This window comes from Ovis canadensis, chromosome 8, assembly GCF_042477335.2.
Source record: "Ovis canadensis isolate MfBH-ARS-UI-01 breed Bighorn chromosome 8, ARS-UI_OviCan_v2, whole genome shotgun sequence".
Classification (NCBI taxonomy): Eukaryota; Metazoa; Chordata; class Mammalia; order Artiodactyla; family Bovidae; genus Ovis; species Ovis canadensis.
Genome location: NC_091252.1, coordinates 30,193,284 through 30,209,640, shown reverse-complemented (window position 1 = coordinate 30,209,640; position 16,357 = coordinate 30,193,284). Strand labels below are relative to the sequence as shown.

The 16,357-nt window shown below is 42.6% G+C and overlaps 1 long non-coding RNA gene across 1 annotated transcript; it reads left to right on the top strand.

The window, feature by feature from the left end:
- The first annotated feature begins 589 nt into the window (after positions 1–589).
- On the top strand, positions 590–14,712 carry LOC138445266 (uncharacterized). Its single transcript, XR_011258785.1, has 5 exons — positions 590–1,621; positions 3,651–3,890; positions 6,720–6,895; positions 7,259–7,540; positions 14,373–14,712. It is a non-coding gene; the product is annotated as an uncharacterized lncRNA (long non-coding RNA).
- Positions 14,713–16,357: the final 1,645 nt, after the last annotated feature.

Here is a 16,357-nt window from a genome sequence, read left to right as displayed (position 1 = left end):
CTCCTGGAGCTTGCTCAAACTCATGTCCATCAAGTCGGTGACACCATCTAACCATCTCATTCTCTGTCATCCCCTGTGTGTGTTTATAAAATTATATATATAAAAATACAGAATTGTTCCTGGCTGTGGGTCTGCTTGCTAGATTCAGAAGTTACCCTCCGCTCAGGATCCTTGTCTATATGAGGTCAGGGAAGAGCACACGGCATTCACCAGTTACACCAGAGGAATATTAGAGAATGAATGCTTTGCCAAGACTTTTCTTTCCAGCCAAGACACAAAGCTTAGACTGCCTCTACCTCAAAATGTTTGTTGCATCCTGGATTTACAAATTCTGCCATGCTTTGTGATCTTCAGAAAGCTAGATTCTTTGCCAATAGTCTCTTTATGTTAGAAGATGCCAAGAATGCTAACAACTCCCAAAGCTCCATGTCTTTAGAATGGGTAATTCAACTTTATTTTAACCACAAGTTATGGTCGACTAGTTGGCTGTTCCATGGTGCTCAGGTCCTTAAATTATGCCCTGCTTAGTGTCTGGCCAATCCCAACTTCATATAAGGGGCCTGGGATACCTAAAGTTTAGCTCCACATTCTAGGCGTTAGGCTCAGTCACCCTTCCTGAACCATCCGCTGTTCAATATCTGGTAACTAGGAATACGAATGTTGAGAATCTTGTCTTTTCAACCTGCTAGTATTCTCTAGTCTTTTGAGGCCCAAGGCTCTGCCATGCTTTTGTCAATCTCCTTTCTTGGAACAATCCTAACCATGAGCTTCTGACAACCTCCCCCAATATCTTCAGCCGACCTAAGTTCTTGCTGTAGCCCAGAAGGTCACCACCTGCCAGAATTCCGCTGGGACTTACTGCAACCTTGTGCTGATGGACCATCCCTGTACTCATTCCTGCCCTGCTACCTACCCTGCCGACTGCATTTTTTTCTTGGCACCTGTTCCCTGGTGCTTGTTTGCCCAGCCCTTCCCAGCCTGCCTGTCCCACGGGCAGCTGTAGTCAGCTGGGTTATGCCTGGCCATATCCCAAGATATGTCAACAATTGATAGATCACACTTTAAGAGCCAGAAAATCTTATTAGACTGAAATGTTAATTAGGACAGGAACTCTTGGAATGTAGCAGCAGGCAGGGCGAACAAGGTTTGGAAAGTGGGGAATGTGTAAGCATCACATCAGGGAATTACTCTGCGAGCAAAACACAGGAGATGCCTCAAACTGAAGAAAAAATACATGATTGCTGATTTTACAACACAGTTTTAAACTTTCTTCTTGTTTTTAGTGTTTTTTTTAAAACTTAAAAAAATTATTTTTAATTGTGGTAAAATACCCATGACATAAAATGTACCACCTTAACCATTTTGAAGTGTATAGTTCAGTGGCAACAAGCCCAGTCACACTGGTGTGCAACCATCCATCTCTAGAACTCCTCTCATCTTGCAAACTCTGTGAGCATTAAATTACAAACTCTTCTTCCCCATCCCCTCTCCAGGCTCTGGCAACCACGCTCTGCTTTCCGTCTCTGTGAATTGGACTACACTCGTTACCTCATATAAGTGGAATCTTGCAGCGTTTGTCCTTCTGTGATTGGCTCATTTCACTCAGCATCACGTCCTCCAGGTTCATCCATGTTTTAGTGTGTGTCAGAATTTCCTTCCTTTTTAAGCCCATTGTCCGTGCATCTCACATTTTCTTTATCTACTTACCTGTCAGTGTACACTTGGCTGGCTTCTACCTACCACTTGGCTATTACGAATAATGCTACTGAGAACACGGATGCACAGTTTCTGAGTCCCTATTTTCCATTATTTTGGGTATATACTCCAAAGTGGAATTGCTGGATCCTGTGGTAACACTGTTTTTTAAACTTATTTATTTTGTGGCTCTGCTGGGTCTTTGTTGCCGTGCAGCCTTTCTCCTCTAGCTGTGATGAGTGGGGGCTACTCGCTAGCTGTGGAGTGCAGGCTTGTCATCGCGGTGGCTTCTCTTGTTGCAGAGAATGGGTTCTAGGGCTCACGCAGGCTCAGCAACTGTGGCTCCCAGGCTCCGCAGCACAAGCTTAGTTTCCAAGTCATGTGGGATCATCCCAGACCAGGGATTGAACCCTTGCCTCCTGCACTGGCAGGTGGATTCTTTACCACTGAGCCACCAGGGAAGCCCTTTAATCTTTTTTGAGAAACTGTCACACCTTTTCCATGGTGGCTGCACCATTTTATATTACCACCAACAGAGCATGAGTTCCAATTTCTCCAATACTTGGTATTTTCCTTTTTATGATAGTAACCACCCTAAAATATTTGAGGTAGCATCTTTTCATTTTTTCATAAATCACCTGTAAGTTTTCATCCTCTGAAAATATTTACATGCCTCTCCCCGCAAATGAATATTGTTCAAGTTAAGTGACATCACCTCTTGGCCGTCACTAATCTGTAGCCAATTGCATTTTTAATAACAATGCTTTTCATCTACCCGAGTCTAAAGTTTAGCAAGGGCCTCATCATCAACAGTTCTTAAATAAAAAATGAACTAAAGATCTCAGTATGAGTATTTTATTTGTTTTCATGATTTTATGTACATAAAAGTAGCTATAAGTTTGTTTTTACTTTGTCCTTTTTCAGAAACCTAATACATTTACTTTCAAAGGTGATGACATATTCTGTAGGTATGCAAAAAACTTAAAAGTTTTAAGGTTTCTGAGGGTCTTTAAGGAATAACTAAGTCTTTAGAGATGTGGGAGCAGTCATGATTATTCACAATAATCATTACTCAAATTATCCCAATACTGAATATTTCAAGGAATAAAGGCATGTTAAAAAGCCTGGTCAGGGACTTGCCTGGTGGCACAGTGGACAAGACTCCACCTGTCAATGCAGGGGACACAGATTCAATCCCTGGTTTGGGAAGAGTCCACATGCCGTGGAACAACCAAGCCCACAGGCCACGACTACTGAAGCTCGAGCGCCCTGGAGCCCTTGCTGTGCAAGAAGAGAAGCCGCTGTAACGAGAAACCCGTGCACCGCAGCGGAGAGCAGCCCTTGTTCTCCACAACTAGAGAAAGTCCACATGCAGCAACAAAGACCCAGCACAGCCATTAGTTAATTTTTAAAAAGCCTGGCCAAATAGAAACATATATAAGCAATGCTGAGATTCTAGTCTGTTGCTTTTCATGTTAAATTTGACTGTTAGCTATAAACCATAGTGAGAGATTGAGAAGGTACCTCTTACTTTCAACCTGTCATTCACTGGTTTAAAACATATTTCCCTCCATGTTGGATTCATAATGCCTAGTATAGTTGCTGGATATTTTCCAGTTTCCGAAGTGGCTTCAAGGCTGTCCTATTCCAGTTGCAATGACTGCTCATTCTGGAAACATCCACTTAGCAAACGAAAAAAAAAAAAAAAGCCGTCCCTGGAGTTTGTCTTTGGGTGTCCCTAGATGGCTTGACACTGCCATGGGTAATTTCCCCCTGGAAGTGAAGAAGAACTTCCCATATTAAGTCATTTGTACACTTCGGACAGATGGTTAGGGTAACTCTTGCTTTCTTATAAGAACAACTGAGCTCAAATCTAATTTATAATCAAATCTTAAATGTACGACAATTGTCTTGGGGCCTCTTCCTCATGTTTACTTAATTCCATCAATTTACAGGGCACCTAGAGACTGCATCAGTTACAAATGAAGGAGAAACGAGGTCAATCCTCCCGTTTGCTCATCCCCATCACTTCCGCCCTCACCTCTGGTTCACCTTGTGGTCATGGAGACCACTGACGCCTGCCCTCTGTCTCCCACTGCTCAGCTCTCACTTGTTCTCACAGTCTCAGGCTTGGGATTTCTCTTCCCTCCTGACCTTCATCGGTATTTCAGCCTCCCATCGTTTCTCCAATTACAGTGCGTATCTTCAACATTGGTTCCATATCCCTGCTCTCATTTTCTCTTTCCCTAAGTGCTTTTGAGAGAGAAGATAATTAAGTTATGTCACTCAGAGATCACTATCTTCTGCTGGCACTGAACATCTCCCCAGAGAGATGAATGGGTTAAGCAATGCTTAGGCTAAGGACAGGAAGGCATGGTAAAGGTCAAACTAGGAGACAGAGAGAGAGAGAGAGAGAGCATGCGCAGAGCTCCCTGTGTAATGTCTGATTGGCGGAAGTGAAGTGAAGTGAAAGTCGCTCAGTCGTGTCCTACTCTTTGCCACCCCTGGGCTATACAGTCCGTGGAATTCTCCAGGCCAGAATACTGGAGTGGGTAGCCTTTCCCTTCTCCAGGGGATCTTCCCAACACAGGGATCAAACCTAGATGTCCCACATTGCAGGCAGATTCTTTACCAGCTGAGCCACAAGGGACACTCGATTGGTGGAGACTGAGATAAAATTAATTATGATTGTCCAAAAAAGTGGTCATATGAAGCTCCTGATCAAAAAATATATAAGTCCCACTGCATGCTCCACCCCTAGACCTCCTCATGTGGTTTTCTAATTCTCATGTCAATCCCTTTTCCCTCTATGATCATCACCCTTACTTCTTTCATTTACAATCCATCAGCACACCGAGCATCTCTACTTAGAAATGCTCTGTAAGTGCACCCACCACTAGTACCCTAGTCCAAGCTACTGTACTATCTTGCCTGGATTACTGTGATAACCTCTACAGCAGTCTCTTTGGGCTCCCACCCTTGCCTTTCTGCTCTATTCTCAGCACAACAGCCAGGATGATCTTTTTAAAACAGAAATCACATAATGTCATTCCTTGGCTCCAACAGTATGTCCACAGCTCACAAGAATAAAACCCCAACCGCTAATGAGGCTTCCAAGACATAAGATGAGCTGTCCTCTGATACAAGTCTGATTTTGTCTCCAACTCCACCACAACCTCACAAACCTCTTTGCTGTTCCTCCAACATTCTTAGTAAGTACCTACTGTATGCGCATGCATACGCGCATGCTCAGTCACTTCAGTCCTGTCCAACTCTTTGCGACCCCATAAACTGAAGCCCACCCCAGGCTCCTCTGTCCATGGGATTCTCCAGGCAAGAATATTGGAGTGGGTTACCATTTCCTTCTCCAGGGGATCTTCCTGACTCAGGAATTGTACCTGCTTCTCTTGCATTGCAGGGAGATTCTTTATTCATTGGGCCACCTGGGAAGCCCTCCTCCATTAGTCCATGGCACACAGGGCTGCAAGGAAAGCTGGGAAATGTAGTCAGTACAAATGTCATCCATTCACTTTGCAAAAACTCTGAGGTGCTAAGACTAAAGGCAATAAAAGAATACAGAATGATGGGTGTATATTAAATATGTCAAATATTTGATATATCAAGTATATCAGTCCAATATATCCTGGTCAGAAAAATCGCGCCTTTTAACCCTTCTGAAAATGGCCTCACCCAGTCACTCTATATCCCTTTACCCTAACTTTTTTTTTAACCCCTAACTTTTTATTCCTTTTCAGCAAACAATATCAGCTAATATATTCCAGTTTTACTTGTTTATCCACCACTTTCCCTCAGAATGAAATACCAGATACCCTGAGGGCAGGGATTTTTCTTTGTTCACTGCTGTATTCCAGTGTCTAGAACAGCACTGGGCACATAGTAGGCACTTAAAAAGTATTTGTTGAATGAATGAATAAATGAATAGCTGTTGAATCACATTTACAGTTTAATAAATATGTAATGGAATATGGTGGTGATAGGTTTTTAATTTACTCTTAAAAGCTGGAGGAACACCAGTTAAACCTGCTAGCAATTTTTCTGTACCACATTTCTGTTCATTGAAAATAATTAGTAGAATGGGCCATTTATTTACTTATTTATAAATGTGGAGTGTATTAGTCAGGGTTCTCCAGAGAAATGGAACAAATAGGATAGATCTCGATAGCAGATTTATTATCAGAATTGGCTCACAGTTTTATGGAAGACAAGAAGTCACACAATCTCTCTGCCATCTGCAAGCTGGAAAACCAGAGGTATAATTCAGTCTAAATCCAAAAGCTTGAGAATCCAGACACCGATGGTGAATTTCCTGGTCTGAGTCTAAAGGCTGAGAACCAGGAGCATTGACGTCCCAGATCCGAGGGCAGGAGAAGAAGGCAACGAGACAGAAAATTCACCCTTCCTCAGCCTTTTGGTTCGGTTCAGGTCCTCAACAGATTGCTTGATGCCCACCCACATTGATGAGGGTGATCTTTGCTCAGACTACTGATCCAAATGCTAACAGACACCCTCACAGGACACACCCAGAAATCATGGTTGACAGCTATTTGGGCATTCTTAGCCCAATCAAGCTGACACATAAAAACATTACCACACGTTGTTATGGGGGAAATGTGGAATTATTGTTAAACTTTCCAGGTGGTGCTAGTGATAAAGAACTTGCCTGCCAATGTAGGAGATGTAAGAGGCATGGATTAGATCCCTGAATCAGGAAGATCCCCTGGAGTAGGAAATGGCAACCCACTCCAGTACTCTTGCCTAGAGAATCCCATGTACAGAGGAGCCTGGCAGGCTATGGTCCATGGGGTCACAAAGAGTTGGGCCTGACTGAAGTAACTTAGCACATTGTTAAACTAAGGATATTGCAACTTGAGATGTTGAATGTTCTGCATAGTAATAAAAAAATAAGTGCACATTTCCTGAGCCTTTGCTGAGTTAAAGTAAAGCATTAGGAGATTTGGGGTTGAGATTGGGTTGTCCTCAAAAATTCTTTCTGTTTCTTGAAGTTCCTTTTGTGTTGTCAAGCCCAAATATGTACCCACAAGAAGTTGTGAGCCTGAGCCCCAGAGGGCGGGAGAGGCAGCCTGATCTTCCTTTCACCTTAAGCTGAAAGCTGAGGAGGACCATGATAGGAGTGGACGGCACAGACCAGGGCTCTCCAGGCTTGACCACTGATGTTCTGGTATGTAACTAACCAGTCAAGTGTCTTGTCTGGTCCATGGAAGAAGCCTAGCGGTGTGTGCACTAAGCCTTAATGAAGAAAATGGCTATTCCCACTGACAGTCATCATGACGTGGGCATGAGCTGGCCCAGGATGGAGGAGGGAAGGAACTTCTCTTCCTGAGGCTGGACTCCCAGGTGGGAAGATATCTAGGCATGCTCTTTGGTTGGGGTTGGTCTGGCCCCTCCATGTTGAAGTCTGATAGAAGTTTCCTTTAATACCCCATGCTCTGAGGTTCCTCTGGGTACCTGGCCCTTAGCAGTATCCATGTAGCAGCAGTGCCTGTTACTCTTTGTTCTAAATGTCGGTTTATCCCCACCACAGCCCAGACTTTGCTTGGCCATGAGGATGGAGAGAGCAACTGGAGTCCTTGCTCAGAGCCATGGGCACAGTGGAGCCAGAGCAGTCTGCAGAAGTCACACCCTGGACTAGAAGTTTTGAGGAGCTCCAGAGAGCCAAGATTCAACAGTTGGCACACCTTCCTCCAGGATGTTCAGAAACCACCCGAGAAGTAAATTCAGAAGAAAAATGGGCTTCCTGCAGCCCATGAAGAGGGATCTATTGCAATTTGGATATTAAAGAAGAATGTTCTTGGTGTTTTAGTTGGTGAGATATGGAGTAATATCAATAACATCTGATTGGGAATACTGAGAGAAGGATTTATATTTCTTGTTTCTGACATCCCAGAGTGTTTTCTATTTATCCTAAGGAGCACCATAGCTGTCCCAAATATTTTTCAGAAAAAAATTATTCTAAAATATAATGTCATACTGCCTATTAGGAGAAAAGAGACTGACAAGCAAGCCAGAGAGACTGACAAGCACCTGCTCCATCAGAAACAAATGAGTCTTCCTTAGACACGATTTCCATCATTCGATTCTTCTGCCCCAAATAACTAATGGCTCCTTGCTTCCTCTAATATTAAGATGACATCCTGCTGCTAATTTTCCCTTTGCAAGGGAGTCCTCCTAGCAGCGAAATTTATTCCTATTATGAGCTTTCCATCCCAAGGGTTTGACAGACTCCCTGCCTATTATTCACTTTGTGCATCCTGGCTTATATCTTTGCTCATTTTGTTCACATCACCAGAGGAATTTATCCCTTGATTTAGGCACTGTCTTGAATTGTATGCTAAATGTTTTTGCATCTGTTCATTTTGATTCTTTGACTAGATGACTCTTCAGCTAGATGAAAATTCTTCATCTAGAGTCTTCAGCGAGATGACATTCTAAATAAGAATGTCTCTTGTTGCTTTATGTTCCTTGCTGCACCTACTACCATTCAGGCACCTTACAGGGCTCAATGAAAACATTGTTATTAAATCTTGAAGTTAGGAATCACTGATCTGTAACCAGTTCTTATAACTGAATGCCCTTCTGCCTGACACATATGAAGGGTTAGTGTTGGTTTCCTAATGCTTTGGAAGCAACTGGCCACAAACTTGGTGGCTGCAAACAGCAGAAATTTATTCTCTCAAAGTTCTAGAAGTCAGAAATCCAAAACAAGTTTCACTGGGCCAAAGTCAGGTGTCAGCAGAGCCATTCCCTCTGGAGGTTCTAGGGAGACTTCATTCCTGGCTGCTTTCAGCTGCTGGTGGCGGCCAGCGTTCCTTGGCTCGTGGCCACCCCACTTCACTCTCTGCCTCCATGATCTTCCCTTCTGCTTGTCAAGTCTACCTCTGTCTCTCTTCTATAAGGACACTTATGCTTGCATTTGGGATCCTCCTGGATAATCCAGGATAATTTCCCCATGTCAAACCCCTTAGTTTACTTAGATCTGCAAAGATCCTTTTTCTGTTTAAGGTTACATTTACAGGTTCCAGGGATTAGGGTGTGCTATTATTAGGAGCCATTACTTAGCCTACTTTAACTTATAATTTAATTCATATTCTTAAAATTCAATTAAGTAAATATAAAAGCAATGGGAAAAGACAATGGTGAATTAGAAGGAAAGAAAAGTTCTCAAAAAAGTAATGACCGCTCTACACACACATACATACATACATGCATGCATAGACCCACACATATATGAGTTTCTGTGTTAGCAAAAGTATTTCCTGTTCCATCTTCAGCTTCACTCTGGACCAGTGTCTTATTTAATTAAAAAAAAGACAGAATTAAAAGACGTCAGGTATTTAATTGAGACTGCCAACATGACAAAAAGATGGAATTCTATGTACAAAGAGACTTGTTTATAACTAAAATATTTTTTAAAGCTTCAGTAAAAATGGCATCTAAGGTTAATATAGGCTAAAGAACTATTTGGACAGATTAGCTTGAGATAAAACATAATTGAGTCTGCGAATGTTTCTATCAAGTGAAGTTCTTACTTCACTGCACGCATGCATTCCTCCCAAGTCCCATGGATTTAATGACTGCTATGCAATACAACGGCAATACTCAGCACTTGTACAACAACTTATAGTTTACGACGCTTTTGACATACCTCATCTAATTCAATTATCACCCCAAGATGGTGAAACAGGCAGAACGAGTATTATTTTTTCCACTTTTCTGATGACCATAGAGATTCAGAGGGAGAAAATGACTTGCTCAAGAAAACTTGGCAAGTAATTGTCAGATGTTAACCATGACCCAGACTTCCTACTCTCAAGTCAATTTACCTTCAAGTACACTAGAATTAAATTTGGGATGAATACGATGATAGTAATGAAAAAGTGAAGTGGGCAAAACACATGAAAAGGCATTTCGTTCAAGAGAAAAACTATTTGGTCCCAAATCATAAAAGACTCAAACCTCATTTGTGGTCATGGAAATGCATACAGACAACAGAGATGATAGCAAAAAAAAAAAAAAAACCCAAAACCTCTGAAAACACTAAATGCTGGAAAAAATGGACCAAGCAATTCTTAGTATGTTGCTGATGGGAAAGTAACTTTATACAAGCACCTTTGAAAACAGTTTGGCAGCGCCCTATAAGTTGACCATCATATTTCCCTACAAGCTAGCAACTCTTTTTCTAGGCATATCCAAGATGAACTTTTGTACCTGTGTATGTAGAGAGGTGCACACTCAGGTCTAAGCAATGTAGTTTTTAATAGCAAAAATTGGGGAAAAATCCTCCAATGTCCCATCATCAAGAAATAGATAAATAAATTGTAATATAGCCATGAAATGGAATAACAAATTATGGCTATATGAAATTATATGAATGAATTTTAGCAATGCAATATTCAAAAAATAAAAAGTCTTGGAAGATTTCAAACATAATAATACCCATTTTACAAAGTTTAAAATAAACCCAGACTAAACAGTTTTTAACGTGATAGTAATGACTTTAATCTTTAATTGAGAGATGCATAAATGGACATCTGAGAGAGTTCTTGGCTGATGAGCAGTTTGTTCTGCTGGGGCACTGGCAGCCACTCACTCCACCAATCTGCCTCTTCCATCTTTGTCTGGGTCCACCTCTAAACTGGCCCCAGCTTAATCCAAATCTGGGCATATTCCTGACACACAAAAGTACTGGCAGCAAGACCAGCAGTCTGGTTTTTATTTTGGTTCTGTAGCTTAGTTTAATGAGCGTATCTTGAAACTCAGTTTTCAGTCGATCAGATGGTAATATTTATTGATCCAAAAATATGAATAACACATTGTGTCAGGTGATGTGGGGAACCTCAGAAAAGCTTCCATCATTCACATGCTCATCCATCCATCCATCTATTCATGTAATATTAACTGACCATCTGCTATGAGCAGGCAGTGGAATCTAAGATGAACAACATAATGTTGCTGCTCTTAAGACACACAGTCCAATGAGGGAGAGAGACATATTAATAGATCAGTAAAAGAAGATATGATAAATCCAATGTTGGTGTCACAGGCAGAGGTCAGGAAATCATGCCCAGAAGAACATCCAAAATGCATCTTTCAGAATGAGTAGAGTCATCAAGGAGAGGAAAGAAAAGGAGGCAGGCAGAGGGCTTATGAAAAAAGGCCCAGAGCTAAGATGCAGCATGGTGTGCCTTAGCTGTGCCTCGGCATCAGCAGGATTGACACCTCTGAAACCTTGAATCCCATCTTTAATTGGCTTCCACCGCAGGCTCCAAGCAAGAGCCACAGACACAGAGCATAGACAGAGCAAGCCCACTATCAGTACCAGCGGTTACTCTGTTATCTGAAGCTCATGAGCTGTATGGGACCATGCATTTGAGTTAGCAGCCCTGCTTTAAGTGGAAGGAAAATAAGGAATGATCTGGCTTCTCATATTCCACCAGCCCCAGAGCTCAAGAGCATCAACAACCACCTAAAGGAAGAATCAAAGCTAAGAAGAAGATCCAGAACGATCCTTCAGAAGGAAGCATGAAGTTTTAACAATCGACGTTTTCAAGCCTTTCCTGGGAAGTTTCAGCCTTCAACCCAGCACCCCTATTGTTTCTCCTTTCTTTATCCTGGTGGGATAAGGTTGCAGATGACCATCGGATTTTCCAGGCTCAGCAATTTCAAGCCAGCCTGTTCTGTTCATCTCTCCCTCTCTTAGGATGTGCCCTTTCCAAAGAGAATTTGTAATCCCTTACGTAAATAGGTTTCCGAGGCAGACACATCTTTCCAGTTGGCTAGATACAAACAAGACATGTCTAACTTCAAACAGGGACTCATAATAAAGTCCGTGCTGAGCTTCAGTGATAAGCTGGCTGGGGTGCTACCTTCTCAAGAGGAGAAGCAGATCAGTAGATGAGACTGGGGATTCGGTTTTGGAAATGTTGATTTTTGAAGCACTTCATAGGATGGGCTTCCCAGATGAATTAGTAGTAGAGAACCCACCAGCCAACGCCAGAGACATAAGAGACACAAGTTCAATCCCTGGGTAGAAAGATCCCCTGGAGGAGAACATGGCAACCTACTCCAGTATTCTTGTCTAGAGAATCCCGTGGTCAGAGGAGCCTGGCGGGTTATAGTCCATGGGGTCTCAAAGAGTTGGACATCACGGAAGCAACTGATCACATAGGATGCAAAGGAAAGGTGACCAACAGATGTTTGGATATTTGAACCTGAAATTCAAAAGAAAGGTCATGGCTGAAGATATTATTTGGGACTCCTTAGTACACCCGAGTAACTAAAATATAAAGTCGACCAGATTACTCAGAGTAATGAGTAATAGAATGAGAAGAGATGCAGACCAGCAAGAAACCCTGGGGAAGAGCAACATGCAGGATGTTCATAAAAGGGTGTCCATGCAGAAAGGGTGTCCATGAAGGAAGCAAAAAGGATGATCAGAAAGGAGAGCCAAGACGGTGTCCAGTCACTGAAGCCCAGATGTGAACCCTTCAGTGAGTCCTGGGAAAGAACTCATCAGTTTATTCCTTCAGCCAATACTTATGCACACAGTCTCCACACCAGGCACCATTCCAGACCCTCTGGATACAGCAGAGAGAAAACAACAAAATCCCCACCCAGATAAGAATGACACTCTGATGTCAGTGTGGCAAAGAGGTCCAGAGAGATAGAGAATAAATAGAGTCCGTTGGATTGAAAATTAGATTGGCTTTGGTGAACAATGAGAGCTTTCCAACAGCAATAAGCTCAGAAGACAGATTCCAATGCTCTGAGAACAAACCTGATGTGAAGGAGGAGAGATGGGGGGTGCACCCTTTTCTTTTGAGAAGTCATATAAAAAGGCAGGAGCCAAGGGGCACTTGATAGACAGCATGGTTCAAATGAGTGTTTGTTTTCCTTTGCCTGATAGATTCTTGCATGCATTCTTGCAAGTATTTGTAGGCTAGCTGCCACAGAAAAGGAGCCTGGAAATGTGAGGAAGCTGAAGATTTGAAGAGACAGTATGTGATGCAGCCCAGTTCTGAGGCCGGCAGGAGAAGAGACCCCTATAGTCACTGCAGAGTCTTTGCAAATTAAGGACTGCTCAAGTATGCATTTAGGAGTGAGCTTTTCTTTCCCTCTTCTTTTTTCTAGTGATCACTAAAATAGCATCTAAATTTCAAAAGAGACATAGGGTAGCATATATGTCTCCCAGAGCGTGTTATATAAGAGGGAATGAGATGTCTTCTTTCTTTCCTCCTCCTGCACCCCTTTGACACACTTCCTTGTCCTCTCGCACCCCCCATAACATACTTATATGTGGCTACATATGGATACAAACAGAACCCAGACTGGCCTTCCCGCCTGTTCAGAGTCCTGCTGCCACAGCTGTCCACCTCATCAGGTCCTTATCTACAGGCACTAAAGTGCAAGATGCGCCAGGCAGCAGCGGTATTTGGGGTTCTCCAGGACCCCCGCTTGCAGCTACGGGGGACCAGGCAGCACCTGGTAACCACTGAGAGCAGAAGGGGGGCGCACATCTTTAGGGGTCCCCCAGCCGGCAGCATGGAGCACTGACCTGGGCTGCTCACAGACAGACGCAAGACCCTCCCCAGCCTCTAGGATCCTTCCCCAAAGCAGAGCTTTCAGGCTGAGTGGGCAGATTACAAAGAGCAGAGAGAGCGCTGCAGGCTAGTCCTCCACCCCAGCTCCCCCACCCAGCCCCACTGCATCTCTCTAAATGAAGACAGGACTGATTGCAGGGAATCGCTCTGATATGAGCCTATCTTAACTGAAGGCAGACCCAGCAGGGAGGCCACCCAGAGGTTCTCTCTGCCTTGGCCCAAAGGACAGAAACAGTGCGGAGGACGCCGCCCTTCCTGGCTTCCCCGGGATCAACTAACCATTGATCAGGCAGTTTCAGGGCCTCAGACAAGCGCCCTGAGTTCTCCAGGACACATCTACATAGCTCCTTCCTTCCTGATACAGCAGTCAAAACAAATCCTAACTCCCCGGGTTGGTGATGTCAGCCTCCGGCCATACACCTGAGGTCACAGACCAAGTCCTAAACTATCACAGCCTAAAAGAACATGACAGAATATCTCTAAAAAGCAAATAAAAGAAAACAGCTAGAGGTTTGTGTATGTATATATCTGCATGTATCAGCATTATATATATATACACACACACATAAATATCAATATGTGTGTATACCAGTATATCAGATATATATATGATATATTTACATATTTAAACACAGACACACCCTAAATAATAAATGTGCACCAAGAAAGACAGAAAATAAGTGCTCACCGACATAACACAGACTAGCAAATGGGAGTTTGGGCTTTAAAAAAATTACTTCTAACGTAGTTTGTTTATGATTACAAAAACAACCAGATGGAAAGCAATCTGGGGAAAAAATCTGTTTCATCACTGGAGTGAACAAACACAATTAAAATGCGAAAAACATGAAGTCTTATGAAGCTGAACAGAACAAGGGCTTTTTTCTTTTTTAAAATGGTGATTGGATGAATTACTGCCACCTAAATTCCAATAATCTCTTGGGACTCAATATCCCTTACAGCATCAGCTGCAGGCAAAAGAAGAAGCGCTGGCTGATTTGACATCAATCATTAATATTCGTTTTTATCTTGCCACAGCTGGAGCAACTGCGGTCTGCCGTCTTCACTTTCCTTGTGGTGAAGTATTTCCTTTGAAGAAAGCAGGATTGGCAAGCTCCGCACATTCACTTGCTCATTCATTTTTCATTCATTTTCCTCTTAAAAGAGGAAAAATAATCCGTAGAGTTCTCAACTGACTCGAGTTGAAACAATGAACTGAACAATTGAAATCGATTTATTGTTACTGTACAGGTTTTCTTTTCTTTTGAAAGCCATGTGGGTATTCTCAGTAAAAGAGCCCTTTTTTCAGATTGATTATACTGCAAGTAATGGAGTTTGTTTTTTTTTCTAAGTAAAATCATAGAGTAATTTTGCCATCATGTGTGCATGCTAAGTTGCTTCAGTCGTGTCTGACTCTTTATGAACCTATGGATGGAGGCTGTCAGACTCCCCTGTCCATAAAATCCTCCAGGCAAGAATACTGGAGCAGGTTGCCATGCCCTCCTCCAGGGAATCTTCCCCACTCAGGGATCGAATCCGCGTCTCTTATGTCTCTGGCGATTGGTGGGTGGGTTCTTTACCACTAGTGTCACCTTGATGAAAAAGATATCTAGAATTAATCCAGATAGGAAAAATGCAGGAGAGGATAGAAAGTCGGTTTCCATGTTGCTCCTTTTGTTTATCACAACAGGATGTGGTACACTACCCAGCCATCCCTGCTCCTGCTCTAAGAATGCAAAGACAAGTGATAACGTACACAAGTGGAATACTAAGAGTATTTTAAAGCTAAGAGGCAAACTACATTTACTAACTCTTCATTTTTTTCTCCTTATACCTACCAACTGGTGATTTCATTTATAATATATGAACATTTTTCTTTTACTTTTTAGTCAATTCCTATTTTTATTATCAAGCTTATCTTTAATACATATTTTATATAAAAATGAAAAAATATACATTACCCTGCCACAATGATATATTAAGCATTTGGATTCTTCCACATTATTTTTTTAATTAATTTTTATTAACCCTGTATTTTTTAACTACTGAAAATAGGGAAGATTGACTGTATTTGTATGTTCTGTTTAAAATCTCTAAAAACTCTTTATTGCAAAGTTTATATTCCTAAACTTGCCATTCAAGGCATACACTTTATGCCCAATGTTAGCCTTATCTTTGACTAATCCCCAGTGTGACCTTCTGTTGCCAAGATTCACTATGATTGTAAGAGACAGCTGGTTGAAATAAACACCTCAACCTCTGCCAGCAGAAGGCTATCTGGTAGGGAAAACAGAGTCTGCTTTAAGTTAAAATATTATGGCAAAAAGGCCCTCATTTCTCAGGCACCTAGAGAGAGGCTCTTGCGCTTTAACTTTTCTTGGCAGTATGTTGTCAGGGTTGTTGTTTCTAAAAAACTGTTTTGGTTACCATGTTACAGCTTCATTCATAGTCATATAGCCAAGTTGGGCTACAGTCATTCCCACTGATGTGAGCTCCTAGCACTGACATTAAACTCTCTGAGATCATGGTCTGTCCTGAAGCCAGAAGTAGTTCCAGCAAATACAACCCAATAGTGATATCACAGAGTGGAGTCTTTATGGGTGAGAACACACATTTTAAATCAGTTTCCAGAGATTTCTGGCTTTAAGAATTACAGATCACGGGATTTGGACACGTGCGCAGCTCCAGGTAGATTCTTGCTGTAATGTCAACCTTGTCCATTCCCCCAGCCCCTCCTGAGTTTGCTGTGTCTTTCCAGTGTGTGTGACAGTGCTGCGGGAATACACAGCCCATAGCCCCCACACTCCCCTCTCTGCTGATGATGCAGAGGCAGCATCCGCGTGCCAAGTAGCATAGCTGTCCAAGGGTTCCAGACAGTGGCCAGAAGCAAGATCACTGGCAGCCCCAGGAGGAACGAGAGAAGCAACTGCAGCGGGGACCAGGCTCAGTGTAGGTGTGATGGGATACTCCTTCCCCCTGTTACTTTCAAGGGAGCTGAGATCTGGTTCCACGCCACGTATGGA